The following is an 11,393-nucleotide window of genomic DNA, read 5'->3' as shown; positions in this document are numbered from 1 at the left end:
ACATAAAGTCCCTCTTGACTGTAACACTCAAAGATCTGCTCCCAAGATACAACAGGGGAAAGATACTATATCCACCAACAAAGGTAAAGAACGGGCAACATGTTCCAAAAATAAAGGTAAAGGTAAAGGCCCCTCCACCAATAGCTCGTCGGGGATGATGAGTTTACTAACTGACCTTACCAAATTTAATAAAGATTCCATCAGCACTCTGGAGAAGAGATTGGATAAAATAGAAACAGGCCTGGAATCCATCACAGGGTGTATAAAGAAAATGATAACCACACAGCCTGAGACCGGCAAGGGTGAAAGAACATTCAAAACTCGTATACAGCCATCACAGGCTAGTACCCTTGGATGCAGTAAGCAGATCATTGAGAGGGAGAGCATTAGTAGAGCTGTTGAACCCATGAAAATGAAGGTGTCTTCATTCAGTGGCCCACTAAACAAGGTTGTGGAGGCGAGAGGGGTTGTAAGAGATACTAATGATGTAAGACGGGGTGATTTATTCCTACCTGAATCACGCTCTAGTAGAGGAATTCACATGGTAAATAATCAGGAATTTTCTCCAAAACTTTTTAATTTAAATCTTTCCCCTGCTGGGGTTTCCTACACCCTGGTTTTGGCTAATGTCCCTCCACCCCCTGAGGGTGAAAAAGAATCTTGGGTCACCCTGAGGAACAAAGCAATACACTGTTTAGGGATTAAAACAGGCTTGACACAAGAGAGGTTTATTTCTTTTAAAATGGTGAGACGTGTCCTCTGGGAGGGCACCAGTAAAAAAACTCTTAAATGGGATTGCGTTGTTCTTTCTCTGGGTTCCCCTGCTTTAGTTCACAAAATTCTTGTTCGAACTGGTGCTAATAATTTCATGAAAGAGGGTATTAACGTTCTTCTTTGGGTTATTTCTATCAGCCCAGAATGTTTAATAAGCATACAGCCCTACACCCAAGCTCACAGTCTAACAGTAACTTGACTTACAATCTAGAGGTAACAAACAGATTTGGACCCCTACAATTTCTTGAGGAGGTTGACTGACTCTTGGCCACAAAAGATCATTATAATCCTGTAGCAAGCTTGGTCCCCAAAGCATATATGAGGGAAAGCTCCTTGGAACCCGTTGGGGATTTGTACGTAGCCCAGAGTGACTTTACTTGTGGGGGTGCTACAGTAGTTGATTCGCTCCCTATAACCAACAATCATTATAATCATAATGTTTTCTTGCTCCCTAAAAACCTGTGCGATTCAACATCAGCAGGATTATTAAAAGCCATTCAGAGCGACACACAAAGTAGGGGAGAACCCAAAGACGTATCACCCAGTGTAGTTACTGATTCTAGCTTGGTCGCGGAAACACAGGGGGAGGGGTGCCAAAGCCAGGGCGTGAGCGGTCAGGGGATTAATATTCCAGTCGTATTGGTCATAGGGACTGTCATAGTGGCTTTTTGAAACATTGCAGGCCTCCAATCTAAGGTGAATAATCCAGTATGAGTTACATATTGATGGTTTTAAGACGTTTCACATCCCAGCAATGCGGTCAGCCCATGGGAGACACAAAGGGGGGATTTGTGTTTATATTTCAAATGTGTTGAAGGTCCAAAATATCCAAAATATAAAAATGACAAAGTCAACCTCTTTTTATCTAATTGTCATTATTCAATTGCTTTGGCAAGTTGAGGTAGTGGTTGTCAATTTTTATAATAATATAGACAGGGGTCAACTAGGTGATGTTTTAAAAAGCCTTAATGATCACTTGTGCAAGATAGTTGTACCAAAAGGGATGGATGTGATTACGATCTGGGGTGGTGATTTTAATACTAGAATATGTTCTCGGGCTGAATGTGGGTCATGTGGCGCAGAAACAGAAGATAAAGGCCATGTGGTCCACTTCGCTCGCTCAGATAGGGGTGAAAGATTTAATAATGTTATGGCATCTTTTGACCTGGGTTTTGCTAACTTGCTGTGTTCCCCACCAGTAGATTTTGATTCAACGTTCACTGGTCGAGGCTTTAACTCATTGATAAGATTTTATTATTGTCCCAAATCGTTACGCAAATTGGTTTGATAAATTTACAACCCACGCCAATGCTCTAAGTGATCGCCTCCGGTTAAGTATCAACATTGTGCTTCCCTCTAAGGGAACACAACCAACTATAAATAGCCTGGTCTGGACCCAAGATATCGCCCTGGCTCGTCAGAATGGTTTCTCCCAGCGCTGGGGTAAAAAAGATCCAGAGGAGCTGATCAAAAAGATCATCAGTGAGGCTATGGTTCCTATAGCCTGCAAGAAGGCACTCCTCAAAATTGCAAGAAAGAAATTAAAGATCAAGCTTGGAATAACCATCATAACATTATTTGACAGTTCTGTCATAAAAGCACAACATACATCATTTCAACAATATGATCCCTATACAAAAATATAAAACATCAATTATTCAAGCTTATATAAATAGATTAAGAAGATATTAAATGCATTACTAACTGTCGAATACAACTAGTTTAAAATACTGATACAGTACCCCTTCGCCTTCATGTACTATACTAAGATGCTCAACCTTTATTCCTGTTCCCTATCTCGTTATTGCCTTAACAACACATGGTATTATAATCCGATGGCAGCTACCAATTAACAGCTTACTGATGATAAGTCTGGCGCCTTCGCTCTTATAGACCAAGCCCAACCTAAAAACGTAGTCATAGCAATGGCAATCGGGAGAGCTGGGTCCAAGCATAGAACTCTACGTGCTTAATCATGCTTTCTAAAGCCCAATAATTTACAAATAGGAATAACCCACACACGGCGGGGTGTGACGTATGAAGGACAAAAGAACAATACGTGACTTGTTGTTTCCTGTTTATCAGGACACCATGGGCATGCTTTATTAGATGAACCTGCCCACTTGCTTGTAAAAAACCTTATGGGTAGTGCTCCTACCCTTAGTTGGAAATACAATTTTCGGTCATGAGGTTTCAAGATCGCATCCCAGTATTTTTCTAATGTCAGCCAGGATTAGGTTCCAAGAAACGACCAGTAAGGTGCCTCGTGGATCCATTCCTTTGGAAAAAACTGATATCATGACCATTTCCCAAAACCTGTCCTTCATGAACTTTTTTGAGGGAAAAACGGCATTAGTAGGGTCATTCCACAGTTCACTCATGCCCAGCCTCGTTAGGAGCAATCTAATCTCCTTCAACCAGGATATCTTGTGAAAAGTGTCTGCTTCCATTATATCCTTGAGACCTTTAGCATAATGCGCTAGTTCGTCGGTACACCACAGTCTTCGCCAATATAGTAACGGGCGAAGTTTTGCAAGATCTTCTACAAGTTTCCTGCCTAAATCTATCAGGAGCAGCTGCATCGGAGTACTCAACAGGACTCCTGTAACCTGGTGTAAGAAATAATTCTAAGCAACAGATAATCGGTTTAGGTTCGAAAACCCCCATAACTCTGCTCCATAAAGTGCGGAGCTTAGTACCATAAGCCCATAGATCTCCATCACCGGGCTAAATGTATAAGAGGATTTGAATTTACCTATAAGAACCCCCGCTTGCTGCTTATGTTTTAGGACAGTCAAGTCAAGTTCGTTTTTCCAACCCATGTCCTTCTGCAATGTTACACCCAAATAGGTGAAAGCGTTGACCTGTTCCAGCGCGGCTTTGTTCATGTAGATTTTGCCCCAAAAAGAACAGTGTTCATTAAAAGACATGAACTTAGTCTTCCCCGTATTGATTTCAAGACCCCGGATACGGCAAAAATCTTCAAGCAGGACAAGGGCTCTTTGAAGGCCACTGGGCGTCTTGGAGATAATTAGGGTATCGTCCGCAAACATGAGGATAGGGATGTCATCACCAGCCAGCACCGGGGCATCTGAGGGGACCAGGGACAGGTAGTCATTCACCCCGTTGACAAAGAGTGAGAACAGGGTGGGTGCTAACACGCAACACTGACGCATTCCCCTGCCAGAATACCCTCTATGAGGCATCACTGTGAAGGGATTGTACCTCCTTCTGGCAGGCAGTAAAGGCCCCGTTTTTTGCTAACAATGAGGGAGCAAAGATAGAGGTAGCTATTGACGAGAAATCATGGATTGATTTTTTTCTCCAAGGTTTCTAGTAATAAGGGGAGGAGGATATTATCATAGACCCAGACTTACAACTATCTGTAGACTCCACTGTTTTTTCACCTATTGATATCTATTTCACTCATGCTGAAGTTTTGGCGGCCATAAGTGCGAGTAAAGGAGGTAAGGCTCCAGGCCCCGATGGGATTCCAATCGATTTGTATAAATACTCCATAGAGCTCTGGTCCCCATTGTTAACTCGAGTCTTAGAAGCATGTTCTGCAAAGGGTTTCATTAAAACCTGGTCTGAGTTCATGATAATTCCCATCTTGAAAAAAGGGGACCGTGAAAATCCTGCCTGCTACCGACCCATATCCCTTTTAGACTCGCTTATGAAAATTGCAGGTAGGGTCGTTGTGAACCAACTTCAATCGTGGGCAGAAGACAATAACATCCTAAGCCCAGTCCAATATGGTTTTAGGGAGGGGATGGGCACAATCGAGCAGGTCTTAAACTTTTCTATTTTACTGGGGAAGTACACCCAAGCAAATGCCGGGAAGCTGTTCGTGGTAATTGTTGACCTTACCGCTGCCTTTGATTGCCTTGACCATAGTAGATTATGGAAACTTTTAGAGGACTTTAGTAATAAGGGGACGAGGATATTATCATAGACCCAGACTTACAACTATCTGTAGACTCCACTGTTTTTTCACCTATTGATATCTATTTCACTCATGCTGAAGTTTTGGCGGCCATAAGTGCGAGCAAAGGAGGTAAGGCTCCAGGCCCCGATGGGATTCCAATCGATTTGTATAAATACTCCATAGAGCTCTGGTCCCCATTGTTAACTCGAGTCTTAGAAGCATGTTCTGCAAAGGGTTTCATTAAAACCTGGTCTGAGTTCATGATAATTCCCATCTTGAAAAAAGGGGACCGTGAAAATCCTGCCTGCTACCGACCCATATCCCTTTTAGACTCGCTTATGAAAATTGCAGGTAGGGTCGTTGTGAACCAACTTCAATCGTGGGCAGAAGACAATAACATCCTAAGCCCAGTCCAATATGGTTTTAGGGAGGGGATGGGCACAATCGAGCAGGTCTTAAAATTTTCTATTTTACTGGGGAAGTACACCCAAGCAAATGCCGGGAAGCTGTTCGTGGTAATTGTTGACCTTACCGCTGCCTTTGATTGCCTTGACCATAGTAGATTATGGAAAATTTTAGAGGACTTTAAAGTTGAGCCCGCACTGGTGCAATTTTTGAGGCAGTTAAATGTGGTGCCTCAGCTAAAGTGAGATACGGATTAAAGGGAGAGTGCAAAAGCCTTTCCGCATGGAGAGAGGTGTCAGACAAGGCTGCGTTCTGGCCCCATTCCTTTTCTCATTATATACCAACGCACTTGAAGAGGAACTGGTGGCCAAGGCGAGAGATCCTCCGTAAAATATTAATAAGCAGACTGTCTCCCTTCTCTACGCGGACGACGCAATATGAATGGCTAAAACCCAGCTCCAATTACAGAGAGCCCTTGCCACTAACATTGATTTTATGGATAATCAGGGCCTTAAACTCAATGTAAAGAAAACATTTGTGATGTCATGTGGGAAGGGGAAGAACAAATGTAGTAGTTTACCAGCTGAGAGCGGTAGAATGAAATCAACCAAAACATTCTCTTACCTAGGCATTTTGTTCGAGGATTCAGGTTCCTGGGGACAGGCGGCCAAGAGCAGGACCCTTCTGTCTAAAAGGTCGACCGCGGCGGTGATTAATTTTTCAGAAAAAATTAGTAAAAGGCCCCCGAGGATCCTCCTCAAAATATACCAAGCTAAATGCTTAAGCATCGCAATATATGAGGCGGGGGTCTGGGGCTTTTATGATGTCTCTCCAATTAAGGTTGTAGAAAATGCTTTCTTAAGGTTTATTTTAGCTGTTCCCCAGAGTTCATCTGTATTTAATTGCCACAGTGAATTGGGGATTTCCCACATCCCGATGTAATTAAAATGCAACCAATTTTGCTCTGGCATAAAGCCTGGATGTCCTCCAGTCTAAGATTGAACCGTGAAATTATTAAGGATTCGATGAGATTGGATCAGGTTAAAAAGATCCCCTGTCTGAACGTAAGAAAATGTTTCAACGATTTGAGTAGATTAGATTTTTACATTAAGCCAGAAATCATGTGCTCTATATCCATGAAAGAGCTTAAAGTCGTATGTCTGACCCTCCTTGAGTCTCTCAGAATCGCAGTGGAATTCAAAAAAGCTCGGTGATTCAGAACCAACTGACCCTGGCCAGCTACTCCATTCAACCCTGGCCAGCTACTCCATTCAACCCTACCTAGTGTGGGATACGATAGATACATACTGACTAGGTTTAGGTTTGACAGTTTCCATCGTTTGGTTATATTTCCAGCTGTTAACGAATGGTCCTGGGATCTCAGTCACTGCCCATGCGATAACATATCCTCACAATCAACAATGCATGTGATCTTTTTTTGTAAATTGGATTCTAAGGAACGTGCTAGATGGATTATGCCTTTTCTGAAGCAGGAAGCCTGACGGCAATGTCGACTGGCTTTCCTATTCCTACAATTACTGGATAATGTGTATTGTATTGGCATTATGACTGGACTTTTGAAAAGCATTTTGAGGAAAAGGAAAAGCATGACTGACTAGATTTTAAATTGTAAAGTATGTACTGTTGGGTCAGCTGCTTTTATATTGTATTGGTAATTTCCATTTGTACAAATAGTTTTTTAAACTTTGCTTTTATGATTTAATCAACTGTCTAAAATCGAATAAAGAATTTCCTGATTCTGATTCTGATTCTATCTATATGGTTACTGCACTGGGTTGTCCAGTCTGATATTTTGTTTACAACTCATGGTCGTGAGCAGATATGTATGGTGAGAGAAGTGTTCAGGAAGATGTGCTTGGATAGACTTTGATACTAGCATCTCATTTCTGAGTGCCATTGTGAGAAGTAATGCGGCAAGCATAGGTGAACTAAAGGCAGGATTGCTGTAATGAACCCACTATAGGGAAAGCATTATGGGTTTTTCAGCAAGTGGAACTTAAAAATATGGAATCTGACTTTGCTTATGGGGGCTTCGCAGAGAGTTGCACTAGCTGACAGATGTAGCAAAGGTGAATTTCCCGGCAGCTTTCGTAAAGAAGGCACTGTCAATACACTATTACATTCTTTATTTTTGACACCTTGCCTATTGTTACAAACACAATATACATCTCAAGCACAGATCATGGCACTATGAGACTCTCCCTAAAACCTTACACCTAAAACAAAGCATGCAAACATTGACAACTACTAGTGTAACATTGCAGTAGCAGTTGGGTGTCACTCAAAATGTTGTATGCACGATGTATGGATCCCACACATAAGCACACAGCAAATACAGAATAGCAATACATAGGCAAGGGAGTAGCCAGAATATTTAAATACCTCCAACTTTGAACTAAAACTCTTATGGCACCAAGAAAGCAAAGTAAGAAATCACAACCCTCCCAAGAAGAGCTCTCTTGTCCAAGGATCTAGACATTCATCCTGCCATCAAACCCCTGACAGCCACCATTTTAAATGTACTTTCCGTTATCTATTAATACTTTCATCCACCATTCAGTCTTTCACCATTCATTCTGTCCTTCCATCTGTGTTCCCATCCATACCCAAACCTTTTCAACCAGTTGCAAACCTATCCATCGTCTGTTCTTCTATCCATCATTTTACTCATCCATCCTTCCATCCACCCTTTCACTCAATCCATCCATCATACATCCACCCTTTCACCTCATCCATCTGTTCACTCATCCATCCACTCTTCCACCCATCCATACATTCACTCAACCATATAACCATTTACCCTTGCACCCAAGCCATCCTTTTACAAATCTATCCACTCTTCCACCGACTCATCCATTCACTCCTTCATCCAACCACTTACCCTTTCAACCATCCAGCCACCCTTTCACGTATCCATCCATCAACCATCCACCCTTTCACCCAATCCATTCTTTAACTCATCCATCATCCATCCACCCTTTCACCCAATCCATCCTCTCACTCATCCACCCACTCTTCCACTCATCTATCCATTCAACCATTTACCTTTTCACCCAAGCCCCATTTCACTCATCCATCCACTAGTCCACCCATCCATACATTCAGTCATCCATCCAGCCATTCATACACCCTTTCACGTATTAATTCATCAATCCATCCATCATTTCTCTCATCTATCCACCCATTCACTCGCCTATCATCTACCCTTTCACTCTTCAATCCTTCCTTTTACTGGTCCATCTTTCATAATTGGTGGTGTGAAGGTTGGGAACACCCAGGACAGCACACACACGCGCACACTCCTGTTCTTTCACATCCCCTACTGCTCACCTTTATTGGCATGACCAAATCTTTTCTACTGCTGCCTACAGTCAGTCTGGTATTTTTCTAAATGGCCCTTGTATTTTTATTGGAGATGTTTGCATTTATTCTTGTATACAGACATGCACAAACATTTCTCTATCTCGCTCTTTCTTTACAGACAATTAAAACAACAGATTAATTTACATTTCTTTAACAGTTTCATGGCGAGATAAAGCGTTGTCCATTCCTTTCACACTACAAAATGAAATGGCACCAGAGAGTAACAAGACCTCACCATTTTTCAAATACAAGCAGGTACATTTGTAAGAAGATACGCGTCTTCCTTTGAGAGAAGGCTGAGATTATGCTTTCAACTGCACAAATCCCCTACTTGAATTTTTCCAGGACCAAAACCCCCCCTACGGTACCCCCACTACCATCACTGTGCGCCCCAACTGCAAGAGGAGACTTATTTCAACCCCACAGTGCTCTTCTGCTTCTCCGACCATATGTGTCATATTTAAGCTTCAACTTTGAACTTTCCCTTCCGCTGGGCTCCTCAGTGATTTTAAGCTAAGGCGCTTTATAGATTCCAGGGTGGGAAGTATGCTTTAGCAGCTCAAACTGGTCATTGTTATTCTGTATGTGACAATCAGCCACAGACAGAATGACAATGGGCGGGCTGGGGCTGCTCTTGTGCTCCGAGGAGGAGTGTGAAGCACCCCATCAGGGAGTTGAGGCCTCTGTCAGGGAACAGCTCTGTTCCCTGCAGGGCCCAGTATTACGGACAAAAGGTGTCCGTAAAAGGGATCCTCATGGACAACGGAGATACAAGAGATGCACAAGTATTGTATTATATTATATGTACAGAGGATGAACAAACTTATGTCCAAGCCCTATGTATTAGTCAGAATCGAAGCATATTAACAAGACCTGCGTGTGTCCAGAGCTATCAGATATATGAGAAAAACCCTCTAAGGTATCAGCGGATGCTGGTTGGTGACTCATGACACTTATTTTGTAGGTGATGGGCATTTTAATCAAGTATATAACATTAGAAAAGGGGGAGAGGAGTAGGTTATTGAAAATTATGACATTAGTTGGTTCTCTCCTCCCGTTAGTACGATGGGCGGTGAGATGGTCAGTATCAACCTACCCCCGTAAAGACTCGATACAACATTCACAAATATCGTGCTATATCAGGGCACATTAACAAGACGTTTCCTGAAATATCCAATATATGAGGAAAGCCCTCTAGGGTAGCAATGGATGCTAATGGGTAATTCATGACACGTATAGTGTAAACAATAAACATTAAGGTCAGGGATGCGATATTAGAAAAATAGGGAAAGGGGTGGGTTGCTAAAAATGAGATTATTGGTGGATTCCCTCCTCCCATTCATATAATGGACAATAAAACAGTCTGTGTCAAATTTCACCCGTTATGAAAAATCAGTATATTAACTCAAAGTCACAAAGCCCCCGGGATACTAGGTAACAGGATCTCACTGGTAAGTGCACAATTCCTTAGAGGATCGTCGTAGAGAAAGGGGGGTCGGTGTGCACAGGCTTGACGAATAGCGTCCGGATTGGATACAGTAATGTTTGTAGGGTGCGAGACCTAAAGATAAATAAGCGGTCCGACATTACAAGAAGTGATAACATTAAAAAAAAATTATGTGGCGAGTTCTGATTCCCTGTCATATAACGTACCTGTGATAAAGTTGCTGCAGTCCACTGCTCCTCCCCATGGAATATTGGAAGCGGGGGTTTGTAAGTGCACGCCATAATTAAATGAAGTGTGTTAACCCTGACGAGCGGTCACGTGATTCCTACGACATCGGGACTGGCCCTAGATGCCTCGAGTGTACTCCCATGTCCACAATGGCGGCAATCTCTAAATATGTCGGACTTAAAAGATACCCCACAGGGATATTTGAAAAGAGAACAATGAGTCGACTCTGACATATGTCAATAGGTTCTAAGTGAAATAAAAGAGAATATTCTCGTTGTGCATATAATTACGTGCTAGGGATCGGCCGCAACACAAATAATAATATAGAATGTATTAGAATGCTGTAGTGGGTAGGATATATCCTTTCCCCAAAGTGAGATTTAAATAGGAATGATAAAAGTGGGAAACTCAGTGTCTATATGTCCCAAACTATCCTGTAAAAAGTAGAAATTGTGGTCAAAGAGCAGAGTTACAGTTTATGCGCAAGTGACAGCGAAAAAATGTACAAAAGGGGATAGAGTCCCACAGAAGGTATTTCAGGGCAAGATGGATACCCATATGGTAAGTGCATAGCACATATATTACAGAAACATTCCTGCATATGGAAATCAACAATTCAATGCGATATAAACAGTCAGTTTCTTCACACAGGGAACATTTACATATTGAAGATGGTGCTTCCAGAGCAATTTGCTGTACAATACAATAGAGTATACATTCCGCTCATCCCTCTACTTCCCCCTGGAATTGTAATTATTCCACAAGGTGTGTACAGATTTTTACCATTGTATTATACGTTATATTCTTATTACCAATGTAGTTGGCAAGTAAGGAAAGGAAAATGACAGGGGCAGTGGTATTATTGTCTTATTCGAGAAAATGATGAAGCTCTTTATCAGTATTGTGCCCCTTTTGCTTTGCTCGCAAGCGGCAAATCCACTTGGCCGATCCCTAGCACGTAATTATATGCACAACGAGAATATTCTCTTTTATTTCACTTAGAACCTATCGACATGTCGACTCATTGTTCTCTTTTCAAATATCCCTGTGGGGTATCTTACAAGTCCGACATATTTAGAGATGGCCGCCATTGTGGACATGGGAGTACACTCGAGGCATCTAGAGCCAGTCCCGATGTCGTAGGAATCATGTGACCGCTCGTCAGGGTTAACACACTTCCTCTAAATATGGCGTGCACTTACAAACCCCCGCTTCCAATATTCCATG

This window comes from Lissotriton vulgaris, chromosome 6 (assembly GCF_964263255.1).
Source record: "Lissotriton vulgaris chromosome 6, aLisVul1.2, whole genome shotgun sequence".
Classification (NCBI taxonomy): Eukaryota; Metazoa; Chordata; class Amphibia; order Caudata; family Salamandridae; genus Lissotriton; species Lissotriton vulgaris.
Note: the sequence above shows the minus strand (reverse complement) of the source record.